This window comes from Emydura macquarii, unplaced genomic scaffold (assembly GCF_026122565.2).
Source record: "Emydura macquarii macquarii isolate MOO-44397 ecotype Brisbane River unplaced genomic scaffold, CSIRO-AGI_Emac_v2 contig_2768, whole genome shotgun sequence".
Classification (NCBI taxonomy): domain Eukaryota; kingdom Metazoa; phylum Chordata; order Testudines; family Chelidae; genus Emydura; species Emydura macquarii.
Window position 1 is genome coordinate 29,319,825 of NW_027132905.1, and position 24,566 is coordinate 29,344,390.

Genomic DNA, 24,566 nt, shown 5'->3' on the forward strand with positions numbered 1-24,566 from the left:
CCTTGGGGGCAGTAAATACTGTGGATACTGCCAGAGCAGGGGAATTGTGCCATGTTGGTCAGCAATGACCCAGGTCAGCTGTTGTCCCATCACCTGCCAGTCTCACCAGCTAATGGGATTCGGAGGGAGACTGAACGAAACCAGACAGTGGCAGGGAGAGAGCCGGGAGGTGGAAGAGCTGAGAAATTGCCAGCAAGGAGCTGGAAGGGGGGAGAAGAGTCACAATCGTGCTTTTGAAGTCAGTGGAGATCATGGCTGCCCCTCGTCTCGTCAGTGCATTTACCATTGATGATGATTTTTCCGATTACAATATTGCAAAAGATCTAATCAGGCATCAGGGCCAATGGTGCCGGGTGCTAGGCACACAAGAGACATAAACAGTCCTTGTCCCAAGGCTGGGAGTCCAGGAGCCTGGCAGGGCCAAGTATCACATACATGGGTTTATTTGAAATAATTTTCAAGGATAATTTGTAGACACGTTGCCCCTTTGTGTATGTTTCTAACCGAGTCCCAGTACCAGGCTGGCATCGCCTGAGTCACGAGCCTATTCCCAATTATACACTGGGATGTGGGAGAAGGGCCATTTCAGGGCATCGACTTCTCTCGCCAAACCTGCCCGTTCTGCAGTGATAAATTCTGGCAAGGCAACAAAGATACAGCTGAGCTGACCGCACTGTAGGCCCAAGAGAGAGAACAGATCTGGATGATGTTACCCTTGATGTCAAAGGCTAGACTGTCTCTGCTGAATGGATGATGGGCCCCCGTGTCAGCATCTAAAGGGTGGGAGCAGGGATCCCCGGCTTCTGCCTACAGGCTGGCCCCACTGGCAGCCCTGGCATTCCCCTGGGTGCAGGGCTGGCCCAGAATAGTACCTGGAGGTGGTGAGGGCCCCAGTCCTGTTCCCACTGATGGCACTAGACCCACAGCACTCTGCTTTGCCCTGTGCTGCAGGGGTAGGGAGCCTGGCAGTGTCTGTAAACACTCCTAAGGTGCGTGTGAACCCAGCCTGTGGCTGAACCCAGCTCTCTGTAGAGCCCATCGGACTCAGCCCAGGGAGCGGCTGTGGTACCAGGAGCTGAGTGTGCCCCAGCCATGGCTGGCCGCAGGCACTAAGGAGAAAGGCAAATTTCAGATTTTGCCTCTCCCCAGGGCCCATCCAACATCCAGTCCAGGCAATGGGAGTCTTTCCATAGGGGTCTTTGTATAGTTACCAATGGAGAGCTCGTCTGGCCCCTCTACATAGATTTCATTTGCCTCGAGCCAGCCCCACATCTGGTACATGGGTGTGGCCCTATATATTACCCAATTAAACGGATTGCATGGCCTGCTCTTAGCGACACTGGAAATCAGCGAGAGGAGGCCAGAGAGATGGGGGGGATGGTGACTGATGGCCGGTACCAGCATAAGCAGCCATAGCGTCCCTGGGGCTCTCTCCTCTGTGTTCTTGACCAGAACTTTGGTCCAATCAAAAAGGAACCGGTCCCTGTGGAATCCATCCTGAGTTTTGCAGCCAGCCTGGTGTATCCTGGGACAGGACACTAGGTTCTTGGCCAATGACCCGTGGAGTCCATGCAGTGTAAATGCAGCAATAAGGGTTGGTGGCCATACTCCAGTGCCTGGATTTCACCTGCTCCCCAGCACTGGGACATCAGCAGCATGTGTCATCAAGGGGTGCAGCTGAGCAGAGGGTGTGGGGGCAGCCTGTCACCCCAGGCTGGGCTCATCCCTTTTGGCAGGAGGTCTCTGTCTTCTTTCATTATGTCCCCTCATTTCCAGCCATAGCAGGAGACAGGTAGGTTCTGGCCACACTAGGTGCAGCTTGTTCAGTCTGTGCCCTCATTGTGTGTGCGTCTGTGTGTGTGCGCGATGCCTGGGACAGGCGGTGGGTGGAGTGCTATTGGACACCAGTGTTCCCAGCCTGACGTAATGGCCCAGTAGGGACAGTTACTAGCTGGTGTGCAATAAAGAACACCTGAAATTGCTCTGGTTTGTACCCTGGCATCCCCAGGCATCACAAACTTGGAACACTGCCACCTTATCCCCCTCGTGCTCCATCTCCCACACAGGTCCTGCGCCATCAAAACCTGGCAAGGCTCAGGGATTGAACTGTATCGTCTTTCTACATCCTTCCTTCCACACACTGCAGCAGGCCACTCCCGCAGCTCAGGGCTGCCCGTGATTTACACGACTGGCGTAATGTTACACGGCTCTGCCACGGACAGCCAGCTGGGTAAAAATAGTGTCTGCTCTTTCGGAAATAGCTGCTGCCATGGCAGTTCTCCAGCAGGGGTGTGCCTCCTGCAAAGACGACGGGGGACCAAATCAAGCCGCTTACATCACCCTGAACCTGTTTCTTCCTGTCTTGCCCCCCTGGGCAAGGTGGATGCAAAATATACCTGCATCGCAGGTTACACTCACTTTGCACAAGTGTGAATGGCACCCAGATGGCAGGCAGGGGTGTATGTGCAGCTCATTAGGAGGAAGGCCTCTGAAGTGAGTGGAATTATACCAGTGTAAAACTGGTGTGAGATGAGAATCGGGCCATTATACCTGTGTCTGTGGGTGTCTGTCTGTCTGTGTGGAGGGAGAGTTAAACAGAACAACTTTAACTCTTTTTACCAAAAATTCCCTGGTTTTATAAAAGCCATTATTTCATGTTTACAGATTTCCAAGGTGCTGGAGCTCCCCAGACCCAGCTCCCTGCTTCGGAAGGAAGGAGAGAGAGTAGCTGAGAAACCTAGGCCTCCCGTCCTCCAATATTAACCCCCACATTTACCCAGAAACCTGTGAAGTTAATTTTTTGCACCGATTCCCTCCCCTTTTTGAAATTTTTGTAATAAACACTGATCAATCCCTGGGAAATTTTAAACGAAACAAAAGCTGAAAGCAAAGGTCCTTGCGCATACATTGTTCTTGACATTGGAGCCCATTTCTGAGTCACGGATACCTGCTGTGGTTCCCATATGGTAAGAGCAGAACCTGCACACTCAGCCCCGAGAACAGCGCAGTGTAGATTAAGGGTACTTAGATCAGAGACAGTCTTGCCAGGCCTGAAGAAATGAAGCCCTGTTGGAGGGCGGTACCCACATCACCCTCTTGAATGGAATGTGCTCCAGTCATTCAAACAGAAGCCCTGGGAGTCATGAACCCACCATGTGTGAAATGGATCCATGCCTCTTACGGCTGGCGGAAATCAGCCAAAGGCATGTCAGCCCTCCACACTGCAAAATCATTAAGCTTCCCAAGAAGACAGTTTACCTGCCAGCCATCCTGAAACGGTCAACAACCAGGCTGATTCGCAACAGAAATCCATCGGTCAAAGCCACTAGCCTTACCAGATACTGACTCCAACCTCCCTTTCCCAGTGTGGACTCACCGTTGGCGTGCTCCTGTGTGGCTGGGTGTGGCGTAGCGGCTCTTTCCTTTCCAGCGCCCTCTCTGGACGGTCATACCCGTCCTGTGGTAGTCTGCCTCTTCTCATTCTCCAGCCAAGTCCTGTTTTAGGTCTATTCATTCCAGGGTAGCAGAAAGGCCAGCCCAAAAGGTAATATCCTTATATCTGGTTCTCGGCCCCAACTCCAGGCCCTCTCTCAGAGCTTTAAATCATCCTTAGCCCCGTATGTCAGGGGACTTCACCTTCCCAGTGGCTGGTAGGGGAACCCAGGCCCTTGCTTTATATCAGGTTTTAGTCAAGGGACCCTAGGCCAAGCCGCCAAGGTCTGCTCCATTAGACACCTTGCCGCCGCCTCCCTGGATTCCTTTCTGCCATTTGCCTTTCTTCAGACCTTTCCCCCACCCCTCCTGGGCTCTTTGTAACAATCAGCATCTCCAGGGTTCTCCCCAGGGGGCCAGTTCCTGCCCTCAAGCCAGGGTCAGCCACAGGAGCCAGCATCTTCCCGCTCATCCTTCAGGAGCCTTCCTTTCCCTCAGGTCTCCCCATCTTCTGTCAGCAAGGGAGAAACTGCAGAGCGCTTCCCTTTCTCCCTGCAGCCCCCATTTGCTCCAGATTTCCTCTCTTCACAGCACCGCCCAGCTCCTCCCCAGCTGGGACTCAGCTTTAATGAGGTCTGGCCCAACCTCCAGGTGCAACCAAGGGGGTTAATTGGCCTCTCAAGACCACATTAACCTTTTCACCACCAGTGTGGGGTGGACACCCCGTCACACCTGGATGAAGGTGAGAAGAAAGTGATGCCCAAGCTGTAACAGTACCGGCCCCCACAGACATCCTGGAGTCTCATGATTGGGTGTCAGTCTAGTACAATGGCACAGAGCCGGCCATGGTGAGGCTGACGGTTGAGCTGAACATGGCCATGGGCAAGGGGCAAACTTCTGTGTTCACCCCACTGGGCCTATCAGCCGTCTTCCACACCGTCAGCCAGCAGCTGCTGTCATCTTGCTCACACGGCTTGGCAGCAAGAGACGAGCATCACATGTGTGTGACTTTGGTCATTTTCCTTGAGAAGATCCCAGAGAACTGTGAAGGCACCTGCTCTGGTGCCCTTCTATGTTGGGTGCTGGGGGATCTGTCCTAGCGCCTCTCCTCTTATGTGTGAGCATGAAACCTCTCAAACACCAGGAGATCCCTTGAGCCTAATGGCCCTCAACACACCGACCAGCTTACGTCTCCTTCTCAGTGGGCGTGGCCAGGGAAGTATTATCCATTAGGCACAATAGGCACAGTGCCTAGGGCCTACGAAACTTTCAGGGCCTACTAATTTTTTTTTATATATAGTTTTTTATTTTTATTTTAAAAACTATTTATTAATAGCTTAAAATCAAATTAGTTATTTCGGTCGGGGGGCCTACGAAGGCAAGTGTGCCTAGGGCCTATGAAGGTCTTAAAACGGCTGTGGACATGACCGGCACTGCCACACAAATGGCGCAATGCCTGGAAGCAACACGAGCAGCTGGCTCCAACTTAGCTTGCACGCTGAGCAGTGACGCACTCAGGGGAGTCATCTGAAGTGCTGATCGCCCACCGGTGAGGGCATCTGCCCTCTCATGGCAGCTTCTGGGTCCCGCTGGTCACATTGATGCACCTGCACTCAGAGCTAGCAGGATGAGGAAAGACCTTCGTTCATCTCTGGATGCTCTTTCCCCTCACGCATGGGCCTGGCCGCGGTGATGTGTGTCTGTCACCTCCAGTGTGGACTAGTGCAAATCACCACACACGTCAGCATGCCTCCGGCGTGAGCCCCTGATGGCAGCGCCCAAGTCTCTGCACTGGCTCGCCATCCACTTCTGCTGCCAACTCCAGGGACTCCTGCTCACCGTAGAGGTTCTCCAGAGGTTGGAGCCAGGTTTCTCAGAGCTGGGTCTGAAGTCTGGCATCGACCATCCCCTGGAGATCTGGAAAGTTCAACTGTGGCTCTGACTGCGCAACTCACGCCCATCCCTACCCACTAACGGATCAGCGTGAGCAGGAGCTGCTGAGAGCAAGGGGCCAGCTGCACCTTCTCCCAAGCAGGAAGTGAGCCCCACATCCAAAAGGCTCCCTGCTTTCCCCCTGAAACCAAAAGAGAATGGTGCATTGATGGAGTGTGGGGGGAACAGAAAGGGGAGAGGAAATACAACATGAAAGAGACAGGGTGGCGAGACAAAGAAACATTGCTCCAAGAGTCAGATCGTCCCTCGAAGGCAGGGCTGTCTCTTATGGTCCCAGTCCTACCCACCAATCTGTGCTGGAATGTTATCCAAGTTCCCCCATCTCCTGTGGATCTCTGCTCCCTGGCTCAGGCTTGCCGCACAACATTACAAGCTTCTCCCTCTTGCGCGCCCCAGAGCACATCTGCCCCGTCTCCACCTCCCCAGCCCAGTCCTGCTATGCAGCGTTACAGGATTTCCCCTGATTTTCGTATTCCCACTTGGAGCACTTTCTAAAGGCAGCACAGGCTGTATCTGGTGTGCACTAATGAACTGCAGTGCAGATCAATAGACTGATTGGAAATGCTCGCAGCTCCACAGTGGCACCTACCTTATTATCTCTAATCAGTCTGTGAACTTTCTTTTGGAAAAATCTTTCTTCTGGATCTGGCAGGAGAGGGCAGCTCGGGGGCGGGGGGAGGAGGGGAAGGGTTCATGACAGGGTTTTGCTAAAAGGGGTTTAACATTAGATACATTTTGCATGGCATTTCTTGCTCAGATCGTATCTCATCATGCCACGTATTGGGTTAAGCACTAATGAAAGTGGCGGGAAAGGAAGGAGGCCGAGCACAGTTACTGCAATGGTGGAGCTGGCAGAGCTCTGAGAGGGAATACCAGGATGCTTTTGGGTGGACATCATGAATGTAGGGCCAGGTTTTGCATTGGTGTCAATCTGGAGCCATTCAGTTGAGTGCAGTGGAATAACTGGGGTTACGGGGAGCCAAGTGTGCCCCATAGAAATGTGGATTTGGAAGTCCAATGCGGAGCTGCATTCTCACCAGACTTCACATAAGCCCCAATTCAATGCCCAGTAGAGTGAGGGGGATACAGTGCCTTAGGCTGAGAGGCAGTGTGGCCCAGTGGATAGAGCAGAACACAGACGACCCACATGCTACTCCTGGCTCTGCCAGTGACCTGATATGAAAGCTTTGGCAACTTACTTCTCTTCTCTGTACTTCTGTTTCCTCTCCCATACTGTAATTGTCTTGTCTATTCAGAGCGGACACACTCTAGGCCAGAGGCTGTTTCTCACTGAGTTCATACAATGCCTGGCACAATAGGACCCTGGTCTTCAATGTCATTAAGTTTAAGGTGAGTAGGTGCCACCAGATCATCTCGTCTGACCGCCTGGATATCACAAGCCACCAACACCACCCACGCACTAAACACAGCAACCGAAATTAGAGCAAAGCAATACTGCCACAGGAGACTAGGCTATTCTGTGCCACCGGCAGATGATGGAGACCTCTAGGTACAAATGGAATATGAATAATATTTACACACAAAAACACCACTTCAAAAGAGCATTATTGAGGTCACCAAGCTGAGCCTTCAAGAGTTAGGACATATCAGAGTTCAGATTACCCGTGCAACCTCAGTTCGGCCCCCTTGTGCGTACGCATTATGATACAGACTTTCATTGCAGGGTCACATACTATTGATTCCACAGGACTCAGGCTTCGTTCAGCGCACAGGATGGATGGTGCTCACTGAATGAACAGTTGGTCAATATTTTGTTTTCTCCTCACTGTTCGGTGTGTGACCCCCCCAGGCCTCGTTTACTGCACACGGTTCAACCCTGCTCTGAAGACAGAATGATGGATTTCCTCCTGGGCTTTCCTATGGCGCTTGTCACCGTAGTTCTGAATGCTTCCCAACCATTGCATTCTCTTCCCCACGCCCCGTGATGTGAGCGGGTGGTATCACGCCAATGTTACAGATGAGGGTGCTGAGACACAGACACAGTAAGGTCAAAAGTTTCCACTAATTTTGGGTGCCCAATCTGAGACGCCTAGGTCTGATTTTTCAGAGCATTTAGCATTATCTAGCACTTTATATATTCAAGGACAGCAGCCATTGACTTCAGGTGCAGTAGTGAGCGCTCACCATTTGTGCAAATCAAACGCTTGTGCAAATTGAGATGTAGTATGGACTTACTGCTGTTTTTTCCAAGTTGTGTCTATGTCTCCTTATTCCCCCAGTAAAGTTTTCCTTGTTTCAAATACAGACTCTGCTTGGGAGTGGGGAAGTCTTGCCCACTAAGGGCACCCGTGGGAAATATTTTGTTTTTCTCAGGTTTCTGGTTTGGCGCTGGAATTGGTGGTGTCTGTTAGCTGAACCCCCTAGATATCTGAACCCGGAGGCTGCTGATAGCAGAAGGGTTACATTGCTTTAGCGCAGCTTGAGCTCAGAAATGGATGTTTTCCCAGCAACGCTCAAGGCATGGAATTTCAACGCACTTGTGGCTTCATTCCTGCGAGAATGTCTGTGCTAAGGGCAGCCAGACATCACTCTCACAGAGGTTACATGTCAGGGGCCGAGTGAGCAGAATATTCATTGCTCATAGGGATGGGTGAAGCAGTTCACATAAACCCAGCCCTCTACCCATGACCAAAAACTTCCGAGAGGTTCCCAAGGGCTGGTTAACTCTCTCCATTGGGTTTGCTCCCATCTGTCCCTCTGCTCGACCTGTCCTGGAAGTTTTGAAGTAATGCAAGAAGCAGTTTGCTTGGTATTTCCTGCAAACAGGAAGCTGCAGAAAATCCCCTGGGGGATCCTGCTATTGTGAGATTTGCAGCCCACTTTTGCACACCCAAGAGGTTTGGTTCTTTGCCTGGGGCGGAAGGAGAGAGATTCTTTCTTCTGCTTTCCCCCATGCATCTCTCCAGTGCTCAGCCCTGCACCCTCAGAGCTGGAGTCAGGCCTCAATCTGCAAGACAGACCCGTGTCTAGAAATGGCAAAACCAGAGGGTAGAGGTTTGGGAGAAGTTCACAGCTCTTAGCAATATGGAGTGCTTTTATTTCCCAAGTTTCCCCTGCTTACTGGGGACTCTCAGCCTGAAATAACTATTGCCCTGCTTTCAGGACTCTTAGGGAAATAAAACCGAAGACACTCAATCCTCCTGTATTCATATTACAAAAACACGCCTGAAAAATAAAGGTGGTGGGGAGCCTGAAAAAACATCCACCATAGGGATAAATACCCAACAGTTCAAATACTGAGCCAGACCTATGGGAGTCATCGCTATGAACCACAAAGGAGCAATCCCCACATGACTCATCACCATGGTATCTGAGTCTAATTCTGCCTTCTGGCAACCTCCACTAACGTCAACCGAAGGATGAGGCATATGAGGGCCGAATTTGGCCATAGATCGGTGAGCCTATAATCCCAGGCAACCGATCTCTTAGTGACACTGTACGGCGTTATTTACAGTCCTGGCTGTCAGTGTGCGTTACCTGCAGGGCTATTGCTGAAGGCCTTGATAGACGTGTACAGCACATTATTAATATCTTTTAAAAGGCTGCCAGGTTTACTCAGATTCCTGTTTATCTCTGTGTACGGACCTTTCGTCTCTGAATGATGCATTCATAAGCAATGTCATTTCAGTTTAGGGCTGCCTATCACTCACTCAGATCTAGCACTGTGGAATGGGTTTTCCTTTAGGTTTGTCAGACGGTGCATTCGTCCCCCAAAGGACTGGGGTTTTGTTTTTCTTTGAAATGATTTTTCCCCCCTGATTTGTGCAAATCTGTTACTGAATTGAGCTTGACCAAAGCATTGTGTCATACAAATTGAAGTTGCTCCTGTCGTTTGTTCCTGGAGGACGCAAGAAGCCGCTGAACTGATTTACTGTGTAGACACAGTGCGATAATGTCTGTCACCCTGCTCTTGCATGGCCCTGGAGACTTCATGATTGGTGCTCTGCCACCCACTGCTCCCCTTGAAATCCATGGGACTTTGCCTGAGTCAGGGCTGAAAGCAAAATTGGAACTTGTCCTATAGGCCTGTGCAGGGGAATGAGGGGGGTGACAACACATGGAGAAGGGAGCTTCCTCCTGGCTGGTGCGATGGGTGTGTGCGGCGTGGGAGGCAGGGGGGTGTGGACAGATCTGTGTCTGCATGCCCACACTCTCCCACCAGTGCACTAGGCAGTGCATTGGCGGAAGCAATCTGCGCCCTTTGTAGAGTCACCCAGGATACAACTCCACTGGAGCTGGAGGGATCAGTTCCAGCTTGAGTGGACTTACCCGTGCACAGGCTGAGCGACCCAGTGCACTGAAAAGAGCAGGCTAGCTGCGGTGGTGGGAGCAGTGGGAGGGACCAGCTGCCCCAGGTATCATCTTGCCCAAAACGCCAGGTACGCAACCAGGGCGGCTGGCAGCATGGAGGTTCCACTGCTACGTTTAGCACGTCAGCTCAATCAGAGCCAGGGCGGGTATGTCTGCTTGAGCTGGAAATCACATCCCCTGCCTCAGTGGAGTCATCACCCCAGATTGTGGCTTTCTGGACATCAAAGGAGCAACCATGTACCTGGGCCCCGAGGTGTAAATAATCATAACAGAGAAATATTATATGTTAATAAGCCAAACTTGAGGGGCATGGAACTAAGCTGCCTCCTTGCTAGCAGGCAGCCCTGAGGTGAGGCAAAGAGGTGGAGTGGGGCAATCTTGTGTGTGTGAATCTTGTGATAGCCCCTCTCTCCCTCCAGGACCTATTCCATGGGGTTGAGAGGCCCAGTACAAGCCCTCAAGGCTTAACTGGGACTTAAGTGGTGCACACGCCCTTGGCTGGTATTCTGTAGAGAGAGAAATTCCACCGTATTCGAACAGCTACCCCTGGGAATGGCACATCAATAGGGGCACTGAAAAAAATCTGACCGAATAACTGTATAATAATAATAATAATCAGTGTCTTCCACGTGTATTCTTCACTAGAGAAACCAAACCACAGCAACTCAACTCACAAGTCCTTTGAAAGGTGTATTGCCTTTTAAACATCCCTTTCGCCAAGGTAATCCTGGCCACAGGATAAATTCTGCAGGATTTAGAATAATTCCAGGACACATCAAATAAACAAAAGTTAAAAAAACTCCACAAAACCTGGCTAGCTAGCTAGCATTAAAACACCACAAACCTTCCTCACCTATTCCTACCCCTCTGCCCCAACAGATGGGCAGTCAAATGCATTTCCTGCCACACGCACAACTACCCTCCTGCTAGCCTAATCCAAGCACTTACTGGACCACTGTGTCCAAGAAACCTGGTGCCTTTGTTTGCTTTGTGCGGATCCTTTCCCTTTTTAAGAACTCTGCTTGCCTGCAGAGGAGGCAGCCATTTTGTGCTCCAAGTTCCTGCAGCAGGGCGGAGAGGAGACCCACACACTGTGCTCGCTTCATGGAGACTTTACATTTACTTTACATTTACCTGTTGTTGCTTTTCCTTGGTCTAAAATAAAAGTCATTTTTAGACTGAAAAGCTCTGGTGGCCTTTTTTTTTTATGGACAATCATATCACAGGCAAGTATTATCAAGCCAGCTAGTGAATCCCCTGCTTCACAGCAATAGATTATTACTACCAGTTTCACAAATGGTTTAATTTGTCTAGTAAATTTTGCAGTAGATGGGTCAAGTCTCGCCCTAAGGGCAAACCAGCTGGATGTCAGCAGAGTCACATGTGCAAATAACAGCTGAATTCAACCTATTATCTCTAAGATGCCATTGCAATAAGTATGTTATCTATTGGACTCAACTAAAAAAGCCCTGCTATGTAGTGTATACTTGGGTTTTTTACTTGATTTTTAGCTTTTTGAATACTAACCTTGAGCCCCCATAGAAAATAGATTTCATTATTTATTCCCAAAAGATGCTGTGCTGTTTTACCTGCATTTGGATTTAGTGTCCAAGGGAATGTCAGGGCTGGTATTCAGTAGCTGAGAAACCCCAAACCACCAGATTCAGCACATCTGTAGAGGCCTGAATTAAAGCCCATCAGGAGGCAATGTGGTCTAGTGAATAGGATATGGGACTGGGTGTCAGGAGACGGGGTCCTATTCCTACTTCACTGCTTACCTGTCATGTGATCTGGAGCAAATTTCATCCCCTCCCCTTTGTTTCTACTTTTCCAGCCTTCGTCTGGCTTGTCTATTGAGACAGCTATTGTTTGTACAGCACCTAGCACAATGGGGCCATGATCTTGGTCAAGCTCTCTAGGTGCAGTGCAGTGCAGGTGCAGTGTATTATACCATAAGATAAAGCCTGCTGTGTGGTGTAGTTTTAGTTTTTAGTGATTTTGAATTTTAAAGCACTGCTGGAATAAATTAAGCTTTTCTTTCCCCACAAAAGATTCTCGTGCTTTGGTGTCTGATAAAACCTCACGCTGCTGTTCAGTCGTTGATGAATATAAACCCAACAGATCTGGCATCTCTCTAGATGGAGCCGTGGTACAAAGGCCTTTGAGAACAGCGCAAAGACTCCCATTGCCATCAACGGACTGAACTGCACATCAGGACCTTGCTGGGAAAACCTGTCTTAGGGGAGCTAGTGGTCACCTCAAGGCATAAAGTGATACGTTACAGTTGTAGCCCCTTTTTTGGTTAGCGTGCTGTCCTGATTTTCTTTGAATGTATCAACTGAGTCAGATCAAACCCTGGGTGCAATGGGCTTGCAACAGAGATGAATTTGGCCCATATTTCATAAGTGCTTCCTGAACGGTTTGGGCAAGTAAAGTTCAGCCTAGGAGTTGTCTGCAAACTGTTTGCCTTGATTAGTCCCTATTTATTATTCCAAGCATGGTTGGCAACCTAAAAATTCACATGGTATTGTTCCAACTCTCTGATTGGGTGACTGAGGCCCTGATTCGGCTAGGCATGTGCCTCACTTTAAGAACGTGAGAAATGCTGTTGCAGGCAAAGGGAGTTATCATGTAATCATGTCAGGCACTTTCTTAAGCACTTTGCTGAATCAGGGCCAGGTATTTTAAGCAGAATAAGGAATAGTGAATAGCAAATCAAACTCTCCTGGTGCAAATTCTGAAGAATCATTTGTGCTACAACTTGTGAAAACTTTGCAGATGTCTGAACAGTTTCACAATTACCCCCCTGGCAGCTAGCAAAATGACTGTGATTCAGAAGTGACACAAAGCACCGTAAACAGAAGCCAGCACATTAATTCACCAAAATATTTGCAGTCCAGTTTTTTTTCCTGTTCATTCAGCTCCATTGATCACCCCAGCTCCCCATCCAATAGTCGGCCAGCATGTCTCTTGGTTCCCTCTTCACACTGGCCTCTGATTATCTGAATTCACCACACAAACATGGTGTTTCTCTTGGGATAACTGGGATCCTACAGTACTGGGAAGAGAATCACGGGTCTCATGGAGGAGATACTATCAGATAGCGATGAAGCACAGGATGGGACAAACGCTTAACCAGTGCTAAGCTGATAACTAGCCATTTTTGCCTTCTCATCTATTTCATGCTGTCAATATAGTAGGTGATGTTTTACTCTGATTTTTTTAATATTAATGAGAAGAAGTGTGCATGCATGCATGTGCACACTGACCAGAGAATGCTGTGAAAGGGGGAAAGGGCTGCTAATGCAAATAGTCCTGTTTCTGCGTCTCCTGAACCATACTGTTTGTTTTGCTGTTGCTGCTTCTGCCACTCACTTGGCTCACACTTCCTCTGGACTAGAGATTGCTTCTTTGCTAATAAGCTGCAGAGTGACGTCCTCTGTCTGGTGCTGACCATCAGTTTCTTTGGACTCTCCAGGGTCACATGGTCAGCTGATCCTCTGAGCCCAAGAGTCCAGCGTCTGCCAAGAGAAACGGAAGAATCTGGTGCAGCAGGGCCTGGAAAAAACAGCAAGGAGCGTATCTAGTTAACCCTTCCCTGGCCTGTCTGCTTTCCTTCCACACTCGAAAACCAAAAGGTTTTGCTTTTCCAGCCTTAAAATTCAGATGCTTTGCCTCACCTCTGTGACGCTACCTAAAAGTTGGTTTGAATGTAAGATTTCCATTGTTTCCAGGGATATCTAGGCAACGAGTATTCCCAAGATATTTGAATACATTCCCTGTTGGATCCCGGAAGGGCACAGGGCAGGGATATGAAAAATCATTTTAAAAAAGCAATTCCACTGTAGCTTTTCTGAACCTCTATAAAATAACACTTCACATTTCCCTTGAGCCTGGGGCAAAGATGTTATTTGACACCAATTGGTTTGCCTACCCTGGTGTAAATTCTGGAGTCTTGCATGTGCGTGGCGTGATGGGAAAAGCTAAAGAGGGGCCGAGGCACTGCGGAACAAGAGGCGGCTCCACTATCTGGTGACCGCAGGGGACAGAGATGCAGAGAGCATTCGGGCTATCTGTGAAGGTGAAATGGTCTGTAAAGATTCCAGGATGCCATGTGGCAAGATACTTAGCAGGGCTTCTTTTTGGTGTTTGCACAGAGCTACTGGGCTGGAGAGAAGACTGTGTGCTCTGAATGCCTTGCAAAGATTAAGCACCTGCACATTTCAGTTTAATACATGTCATAATGAGACACAGACTATTATTAGCCTGCAGACATCCCCCTTCAGGCTTCAATTGCTACAGTCAAGCCACATCAGTGCTTCGGAGAACCCCAAGAAACACCCCAGGAAGTGGAGTTAGTGAGTCAATAGGAAACTCCAGTATGAGTCAGTACTGAACCAAGTCAGTGAAGGGACTTGCCTTTGGGTATGCAATAAAACTGAGCGCTTGCTTCTACAGAGCATCTCATTGCACTGTTCATGACTTTTGGGGTGTGTGAGCCTTGCTGTCCAATCCCAGGTAAGATAATTACACCGCTAACCAATGATGACCTATGCTCCTCCTACAATTTCAGCTTTATAGGGTATTCTCCACTTCCTGTCACAAACTGGCGCCTCATTGCTCTTAAGCCTATGGCCTCAGTATCTGGCTGCCTCCCAATCACTACTGGATTTAGCACACACCACACCTTGCCCCGGGAGGCCGGGCACTACAATGCCTACTTAACTGAGGCATGGGGTAGATTAGGTGGTCACACAGGAAGTCTAGGGCAGAGCTGCGAATTGAGGACAGGTTTCTTGAGTGCATTCTAGGTGCCAGGCAATAGCATGGGAGGCCTCCATATCTCTAACACTAAACTAGCTATTTATTAAGAGAACTATTGACTCTAGCATGTGTTCCAACCATACGCACACAGACTGACTTCCAGGCGCTTCTTCCAAAGTCTTACCCCTGCAACCTGTGCTCCTCCCTCCGAGTTCCATGCAGGTGGCTACGGTGTCATTCTAGGGTGGTCCCCACTATACCATCCTCCCCACCACTAGTTTCTTCCTTCTATCAAGTGGCAGCTCTTAATGCAAATGCTGACACACCAGTGCGTCAGCTACTGCTTCCCCCTCTCAAAGGCCAGGAGAAACAAGGGGGCCTGTCAGCATACCCTGAAAGTCAGCAGATCAGGGCTGTTTCAGACCATGGGGAGAAAGGCGTTACGGAAACCTCTCCCAGTGAGCAGCCTGCTGCTGCTTCTCCATTCTATTGACAGGGATTTCCGCTCACCACAGTTGCGGCTGTGTATCCTGAGCAGAGAGGTGATCTTGCCGGCAGGTCAGTCCCATTTCTGGAGGGTTTTCTTGGGAGAGAACTGTGCTGGAGGAATGAACTGTGCCTCTAATGCAGGTAACACTGGATAATACGGATGAAAGTTGGCCCCCCGCCCCGCACCAGTCCCCTGGTTTAAGTGCTGCTACATCTGTGACCTGAGTTCGAGCCTTGTTCCCAGGCTAGTGGGGACTTTAAAAGTTAAGGAGGCAAATGCTCAGTCCTGGGGAAAAGGGAGTATCTTGTGTTGCTCAACAGGGACTTGCCTGTCCCCTTAAATAGCAATGGTCACAGATTACAACCCTGTCATCTTAGCCAGAGCTTGTTGGCTGCTGCCAGGCAAACCTGAATCCAGAAGTCCAGGGAGGAATTTGGAAGGTCTCTGGTATTGGTGTGGGCAGCTCAGAGCTACATGCACTTGTCAGAGGAGGTCAGTATCATTATCCCCATTTTACAGATGGGGAAACAGAGGTAGAGAGCAGTAATGTGACTTGCCCAAGATCAGGGCAGCAGCAGAACCAGGACTAGAACCCCACTCTCCTGAATAGCAGGTCAGTGCTCAAACCACTAGGCAACTGCACCTGGCCGCTTGTAACCATGTGCAGTGGCACTTCTAGCTGGGGCTTGGGCTTTGCCAGGTTTGCTGAGGGCAAGGAGCGATAGACTGGCCAGTGGGCATGTGTCCACAGTGCACTGCTAGAGCCAGCCCTGTCACTGCCCTGGCACTACCTGCTCCCAGGCCAATGTCCTGATCACCCAGCCTCTCAGGAGGGATGGCCACAACCCCCTTCCAGTGCCAGAGACAACATGATTTTGACCCCCACCCTGCCTTCTGAATAGCCTTTGGAGAACTCTTCCCTCTCGCCAAACTCTTCTTTAGGGTGACCTGATGTCCCGATTTTATAGGGACAGTCCCAATATTTGGGGCTTTTTCTTATATAAGCGCCTATTACCCCCCCACCTGCTGTCCCAATTTTTCACACTTGCTATCTGGTCACCCTCCTCTTCTTGGTGCTGATATCCTCCTCCTGGCTGGGCTACGACTGCATTGCGTTATCCCCATGCCAGGCACAAGGGACCCTCCCCTCCAACCTCTCTAGGGATGACAGTGAAGGTGGGTGTTACGATCTAACTATCGGCGTTAGGTGTACAGCAAGGCCCCAGTCACTGGAGTATATATTTAGGAGAGGCATATAAACATGGAGCAAGGACTCTGCACTGGCCAGCCTGGAGTTCAGCCACTTATGCTTATTTACATATTCATTGAGCCACCTGGTTCTCTGCAGCCGTGTAATGATGCTGTCACTGCAGCAAAACAAAGGCCTGGCAGTCAGCTTCCAGGAACCCAGTACAGCAGAACCCTGAAGACACTCACACTGCTATGGCAACAGGGGGCAGCTAGAAATTAGCTCCCCTAGAAATGAACCATAAACACTACCCCTTCCCCTTCCCGGGCAGATCCCCACTAACACTCTCCTCTGCCCTCGCTCACGTCCGCCTTGTCAGGAGAAGAGCCTCGAGTGACACATCAAACCACGCACATGTCACAGAAACATTTTTTAAAGAACCCTGGCAGGCAGTAGTGGCTAACAGTTAGAGCAGGTGACTAGCAGTCTCCTCCCAGCTCAGTCACTGAACTCTGTGACCTTGGGAAGCCTCGTGCTCTCTGTGTGTTGGTCACTCATCTGTAAAATGGGAATAATGATACTTAGCTGTGTAAAGCACTTTGCAATCTCTGGAGGAAAGGAGTTATGCCCCTTTAAGGTAGTTATCTGGCCCCCATCACCACAGTATCTGAGCACCTCACAAGCTTTACCGTATTTACACTCACACACCCGTTAGGGTTGACAGTTTTGGTTGGACAGATTCCTGGAGGTTTTATCACATGACCTAATCTTTAATTAAAGGTTAATCTTTAAATCCTGGAGACGCTAGGACAATTCCAGGGGGGTTGGCAACGCTAGCTGTGAGGAAGGGTGGGGCTATCCTGCCCTGTGTATGGATGGAAAACTGAAGCACAGAGAGCTAGGGCCTGGATGCACACAAGGAGTTCAGTGGCTAATTCACAGTTTTGGTTTCACTGCGATGCACAAAGTCTTCAGCTGAACCCTGCGGGCACCTACTCTCACTCCGTGCCTGAGTTTTCAGAGTAAAAGTTCCGGAGGTGCTTGTTTCAAACTCTGGGCACATGCACTGCTGCAACCCTCTACGTGCCTAGGCTCCCATCTAAGACCCAGAGTGAGTCACAAACTAGGAGAAGACAGGCATTTGGCCACCTATGCCACGGGCAGGGCAGCTTCTGATCACAACACTAACTCCTTCCATACATCCCCATCTAGGTGATTTGCCCATGGTCACACAGGGATTCGGAGCAGAGAACTGACCTCACTTCTCCCAAGCCGAGATCCTACCCACTTGGCCATCCTCCCTCCCTGGCAGCAGTGCCTGGGACCTTCGAACCCTCCGGCGCATACTCCAGGAGGTGAGGGCAGCCTTGCCTCCCGCTGCTTGGGTTTACCTCGAACAGGTTCTGAGAGAGGGGGCTCCCGACCCCCCCCTTCAGTCCTAGCCCTCTGGAGCTTTTCATCGGGCCCTGGCCCCGCGAGTCCCCCCAGCCACCCTCTCCCCATGCACTGAGCCGGCTGCTAGACTTTTAACCAGTCTGTTTCCAAACCGCACCCAGGAACCATCTTTACATGCTCGTGCTTCACACCCTTCATTTCCTCGCCCTTGTGTCCTGCCTAGACACCAAATGGAGGGACCTACTACCACCTGCAGAGGGCGAGGACCACCGGTGGGCCAGTCTCTATTCCACCCTGACCCCGCCGCCCACCGGGGACATCAGTTGGTGGCTCCTTCATGGAGCCGTAAGCTTGGGCGTGTACCTGGCGTGGTTCACCCCTCGTCCCGACACCTGCCCCTTTTGCAGCATGAGGGAAACCCTGGCGCCATTTATCTGGAGTGCGCCAGGCTGCAGCCCCTATTCCGGCTCCTTCAGAACCTCCTGCTGAGGTTCTGGCTGCACTTTTCCCCACACTTGTTTTTGTACACACACCCCACAAAGTTGAGGGACTTCCTCGTCAACCTCCTCCTAGCCCTGGCCAAAATGGCCATCTATAACACCAGGGAGAAGAGGTTGGCAGGGTTCCGGCACTCTGTGACTGTGGGGCCTATTTCTGTTCCTCCGGCTGCTCACGCATCCGGGCGGAGTTCCTCTGGGCAGCATCCACTGGCTCCCTAGATACCTTTCAGGAGCAGTGGGTGCTGTTCGGGGTTCTCTGCTCGGTATCCCCTTCCGGTTCCCTCTGTTTGACCCTCACGCCCTTTCCCATTTTTTCATTAGGTGTCTCCCAAAATCAGTTGTGTCCTGGGTCCAGTGACTCCTCTCCTTCGGCTGGGGGAGGGGCCTTTAGCAGTTGGTGGGCTGGCACCCGCCCACTCCCTGGACTACAAATAGAAGCAGTGCCTGGGAACAGTGCTGGAGACAGCAGTGAAGACACATGCCCATCACTTAGCGTGGGCCATTGGAAAATTCTCAGCCTTGGCCTAGCTCTGCTGCTCTTGAAGCCAATGGGCATTTTCCAGTTGACTTCAACAGCAGCAGGGTTAGCTCAGTGCTGAGTGAGCTGGAAAACCCCACATTGTGTTTATTACAAATGGGATTTCAAAAGTACTGGCTCACAGGGGCACTGAATTTCATGGGAGACAGGCACCTAACCACCTTTAAGAATCTAGCCTAGAGTGACCAACTCAGTCACACACAAAGCCTGTGGTGGAACAGGGAATTGAACCTCTGGTGTTACCAGCCTGAACCAAATCTCTCAACCACTGGCCCAGCCTTTACAGCTGGCAGGGCCTGTCTCTTAGGGCTCAGTGTTATTTCTGAGTGTACCCCAGGTGCCAAGGGAGTTATTAGCAGCCACAAACATTCCCCACCCCAGTCTGGCAGAAAGCTGGTAGGGGTTTGCTGGTCTCTACGAGTTTCAGGTTGAATACAAACCAAGCTTTCATTGCAAGGTCACCTTAAGTGTAAAACGGCATACACATTTCTCCTTAGCCACCTGCCTCTCCAAGGGAACCAGCTGGCCCTTTGCCCAGAGCCCCCACTGAGCTCAAACCTTTGTTCAAAATTTCAGCTGGACGGCCCCAACTTCCATCCATGCACAGGAATGCTCGCTTGACCATAATGAAGGGCCAAATTGCCACTCGGGGCAAACTATACAACATGTTGGCACATTCCAGGCCCTGAGGCCGCATGCACATGTGGATATTTACACCATGCGGCTGTGTGAAACTGCACAACCTGCTTATAGCCACAACTAGCTACCTATGGGGAGAGGCAGTGAGGTCCAGTGGGCTTGGAGCCAAGACAGCTGGGTTCTATTCCTAGCTCTGCCGTGCTAAGACAAGTTACTGGCGTCTGTCTTGCCTATTGAGATTGTAAGCTCTCTGAGCATGGACTGTCTGTTGCTGTGTCTAACATAGCTGGGTCCTGATCTTAGTGGCAGCCGCTAGGTGCTAGTGCAATGCAAACAAGAATAGCCGGGTTCCTGTTTGCATGCTTCCCAGCCCAGGGGGATTTTGCTCACACAATGGATGCATGCTCACTTTCCCAGCTGTCCTGTTGGGTTTTTTTTTTCCTAGCAGGGAGGATCCATATTGGACTTTGAAAAGAATGTTTCCTGACCAGAGGAGCAAGCCCCAGGGGTGCTGGGACCACACAGCATGTTCAATAACTCAGGAGAAACCACAGAAAAATCTCCCTGGCAGCAAGGGAGCTTTATTAACAAGGAAGTTCATGTGGGAACCCACGAGTGTCGTAACTCTGAGTGTGAACAGACAGTCCCAGATGTTAGCCCCAGGTACACCCTTAATGCCGCATGGGGGAAGGTTGCTGAAGAGGAGGTGGAAGAGAAGGGGGGAAATGGGTGTATGGCTGTCCTCTCTCCGCCAAGTACTCACCCAGCTTACCTCGGGCAGTACCAAGCCATGCAGCTGTGCACATGGAGTGCAGAACCAGCTCACTCAGCCACTGGGAGCCTAAGGCTTTCTGGGACCACCTGTCAAACTGGCAATCAGAGTGATGCCTGCTGTGGCATGGAGGACTGCTCTAGCCCCGGGATGATGGCATGTCTCTGAGCAGGGGCAGGCAGCAGCTCCACCACCACTGCCAGAAGAGGAGGGGAGACCACAGCAGCAGGCAATAGAGCTGGAGGAGGAGAACCTGCAAGCTAACTTGGTGTTGGCATCAATGGGGAGTGAAAGCCAGAGTGCCAGGAAAGGGAGCCCGAGGACATGGTGGGGTAGGTCAGCAGGTGCTGGAGAAGTGGTGGGGTTGCTGCTGGGAAAGACGGGCTGCTGGCTTCCTGTGCTGAGATGAATGGTTCAGAGAGAAGCTGTGTATAGCTGTTCCCAGAGCCAGCCAACATGTGATGGGTGGAATCCCACCCCATCTCCACTCTCTCCTTCACCTACCAGCAGGGCAACTGTAATGGAAGTTTGGGAAAACACCTTATGGGGCATGTCACAAGGCTGGAAGGAAACCTTCAAGACCAGGAGACATTGGCATCACCCTGGAAAGAATCCCACCACTAAGTTAAGGCAGGGCATGAAGTCAGCAAGATGGCTTTCACACCCTGGTCTGAGGGCATCGTGCCATTGCCTGAGGCCAGGCACCTGGGGCAGAGTTGCCACTCTTCTGTGACAGCTTGAGCTCCATCCAAAACGCTGCTGGCAGCTTGTTACTCCTCAGATCCAAGCTGCTGTGGCAGCGGGGCTAGGATGTACAAATGGACGGGTCATCAATAACTGGATCCCTGCTCTCTGGCCCCGTGTACTCTGTCAGCCTCACTGGTCAGCAAAGCCCTGGCACACTGTTTTTGGGGAGAAAAACAAGGCTTGGCACCTGTCAGCATGGAGCAGCAGCCTCCCATCTGGCAGGAAGGGTGCAGGGTTATGTGAGAAACAATGGCTAATTAGGGGGAGCTGCTCACGCTTTTGGTTAGCCGGCTGGTATCCACCCAGCTCCTTGACATTCTGGACCCATGTTGCTGATTGATAGAAATGTGACTGACTCCCTATCAATGTATAAGTTTGATCAAAACAGTAAAGAACAAACAAAAATCAAATCAAGAAAACAGCACCAAGCTAAGCTATTAACATTGAACTAAACAGAGAATAAAGTAACATAACTATCAAATCAAGATCACATCCACAAGTTAGTTTCCATACTGGAATTAGATCATCAAATCATAAAATTAATAGAAAAAAATAACTGATCCTTAGCCGTTTTAAAGCAGGGTTTGGGAAGGTAGGACTGTTAATGTATTTATAACTAAACCTAAAGTATTTTACCTGAGTCAAACAGATCTGTATTTAGAGTTGGTTAAATATCTTAATACTGAAACCAAATTATCACCGAATGTGTAAACACAAGTTCAGAGTCAATTATAAAGTTTCCTTTTCAGACTTATTCTTAGGTGGTGGCTTTTCTCCTCCTGCGGCAGAGATATTAGAATACAGAACACTTTTGACAAGCAGAAGTTTGGCAACTTTTAGGGACCAAAAGTAAGAGGTGATCATTGCAAGTCTCAGGACTTTTAGATTCAGAACACACTTCAGACCCTCTGAAATCAGCAATTTTAAAAATATTTGCTGTTTTACATACCGCAGAGATTGACTCCCCAATCTATGATACATGAGACCACTTTTGAGGAAGCTGACATAGTCTTACGTGGGTGAAAGGTTTTCAGACGACCATTCCATAACTGGTCATGATATCAATATAAAAATCCACAAAAATAACGGAGTGGAAAATCCCTAGCAGGCCATTCCAGTCATTCACCATCATTCATCAGAAAAATTAAAAATAAGTTCAAACCTATGATCAGTTTCATCACCTCTGTTTCTTATTCTTCTTGGTAATAACAGTACACTTTCCAGTTTGGAACTGGGCTATCAGTCAAACAGCATATCTTCAGGAATCATCATCTTCATGGAAAAAAGTTTCATCTTGATAAGCTCAAAAATAACATACAACTTTAAATTTTATATGGGATCTTTGTGCCCACAAAAGTGATTTCACACCCAGCAAGCAGCAGCATCTTTGCACAGGCAGCTTTCAGGAATGGGATGTTAGGGTGCAAAGGGTGGCCTGGTTCCCCTTCAGTGTTCTTGTGACACATCAGGTTATTTCCCATCACACCCTGGGTGCATGTCAGGAACAACCGCCTGCCACTGAGCCTGGGATGAGCTAACTCAGTCTGCAGGCAGACAAATGCACACGGGTGAGCTGCAGCAGAACTGCCTGATTTGCTGAGGGGAACCAGCAGGCTTGCTCTTAAGCACAGAAGCAGCAGATCTTCACTGGCTGCAGCTGCGATCACTTGTTTCTGATTCTGGCTCTGACCCTCAGTGCTATTCCTGGCTGCTGACTCTAGCTCCAACCACTAGGCATGACCACCCCCATCCCAGTCCTGACAGTGCTTGGCTTTGAGGACACTCTTGGAGTAAATTTTCAGCAGCTTTCTATGGAGAATTCTCCCTTCCAGCCCACTAGAGCCACTTGCTTTAGGCCGTTCCAAGGACAATGCTCATGTGCCTCAGGAGTCACCGTCACCATGGTGGCACAGCTATCAGTAGAGGTCTTCATCTTCATCCTCTTGGAAGAAGCAAAACCCACCCATGAACCTTCTTCTGCTCCGCTGCCCTTCTCTGTATCCTTCTGCTGTAACTAGATAAGAGCATCCGCCACATCCTTGTATGCAAGAGCCACCTACAACTTCAGTCCTCGGCTTCCTGCTTTTCCCAGTCAAATTGAATGCCAGGCTGCTCTATCGGTGCAGTAGTTCCCTGTGGTTCAATGGCCACTGATGGCCTGGTTGGGAGGACAAAGCTGTGCAGGTGAGGACTGTACTTTAGCATCTGCTTGGGGTGTAAATGCTAGGCCCACCTTGTTTATTCATCATTGCTGCAGACCTCCAGTGCTAACGTCAATACAGAAGGACAGACTGCTTCTCAAATGGGCTGCCACAGAGATTTGGAGTGGGGGTTTCAAAGCCAATCAAGGGATTTGGATGCCTGTTTCCCATTGTTTTAATGGGAACTAGACATCCAGATCTTTTAGGCAGATTTGAAGATCTCAGCCCTACCTCCCCCTTAACACCTAAGTCCCAGCAGGCACACACCAATGCTGACAGGTTGGTAATAATACATGGCTGTGACAAATGGTGGTAGAATGGGGAGACCAACATTTCAGTCCTGTGAATGCCCTCAACAGGTACAAATGAGATACTAACATCAGCGCCTCCCCAAAGCTTCTTGGCCAGAGATGTGGCACTGACACTCTGAATCTAATGGGACAGACAAGAGTTTGTGTGCACACACCCTTTGAGGTGGGGATCAAGCACACACACACAATGACAGGGGTGAATGGCTGAGGATACTATAGCATAAAGGGGAGACCAATGGATTCAATCCATGCACTTGACAGGTGTAAGAAAGAACAAAAGTACTCACCCAAATATAATGCTCTTTCTTGAGGAAGAGCTCTAAAATACCCTCAAATTCCCTGAGCTTCTTTTTTTTCTCCCATTCCAGTCAACTCCCTGCTGAGGCACTCCAAGACCTGATGGCTTGTCAAGGCCTTCTTCCTCTTTCTCACCTTTATGTCAACCAACCAGGGAATGGAATTGATACCGTGTGACTTAGATGACCAGCCACAAAGCGGGAGTAATGAACACTCATCACTGTGTGAATGATCCCTAGGCTAAAGTTTGCTGCACAAGTATTTGAACAGCTGCAGATAATGACCAACTCAGAAGGAGATAGGGTCCACCTGACTAAGAAGGGGAAATGCATCTCCACACACCAACTAGCCAACCTAGTCAGGAGGGCTTTAAACTGGGTTTAAAGGGAGCAGGTGACAAAAGCCCACAGGTATATAAAAAGATGACCTTAATAGAGGGCTAGATGTGGAGGAGAAAATGGAAAATTACAATAGGGACATAGGCGCAACAAGAGAGATAACAGTGGGGGAATCTGCTCAACAATCTTAGATGTCCACACACAAATGCAAGAAGTAGGTGGAATAAACAGGAAGAACTGGAAGTATTACTACATAAGCTAAATTATACCTTAATTGGCATCAAAGAGACTTGCTGGGATAAATCTCATGACTGAAATATTGGAATAGAAGGGTACAGCTGGGTTCAGAAAGGACAGGCAGTGAAAAAAGGGAGAAATGCTGAGTTATACATGCACTCATTCTGAGGTCCAAAAGGAGGTCAGAGGCAGATTGATCAGAGGCAGACCAGTCAGAAGTCTCTGGGTGAAGATAAAGAGGGGGGGACAGGGTCAATATCTACTATAGACCACTAAATCAGGAGGAAGAGGTGGATGAGTAAGTCAATTAAAAGAAATATCCAAAACACAAGACCTGGTAGTAATGGAGGACTTTAATTACTCAGATATCTGTTGGAAAAGTAATATAGCAAAACACAAGTGTCCTATAGGTTCTTGAATGTCTCGGAGAC

At 49.7% G+C, this 24,566-nt stretch overlaps 1 long non-coding RNA gene across 1 annotated transcript; it reads right to left on the bottom strand.

The window, feature by feature from the left end:
* Window positions 1-11,834: 11,834 nt before the first annotated feature.
* Window positions 11,835-23,684, bottom strand: LOC137165536 (uncharacterized). Its single transcript, XR_010923415.1, has 2 exons — window positions 23,551-23,684; window positions 11,835-13,275 (listed from the first exon to the last, which is right to left on the bottom strand). It is a non-coding gene; the product is annotated as an uncharacterized lncRNA (long non-coding RNA).
* Window positions 23,685-24,566: the final 882 nt, after the last annotated feature.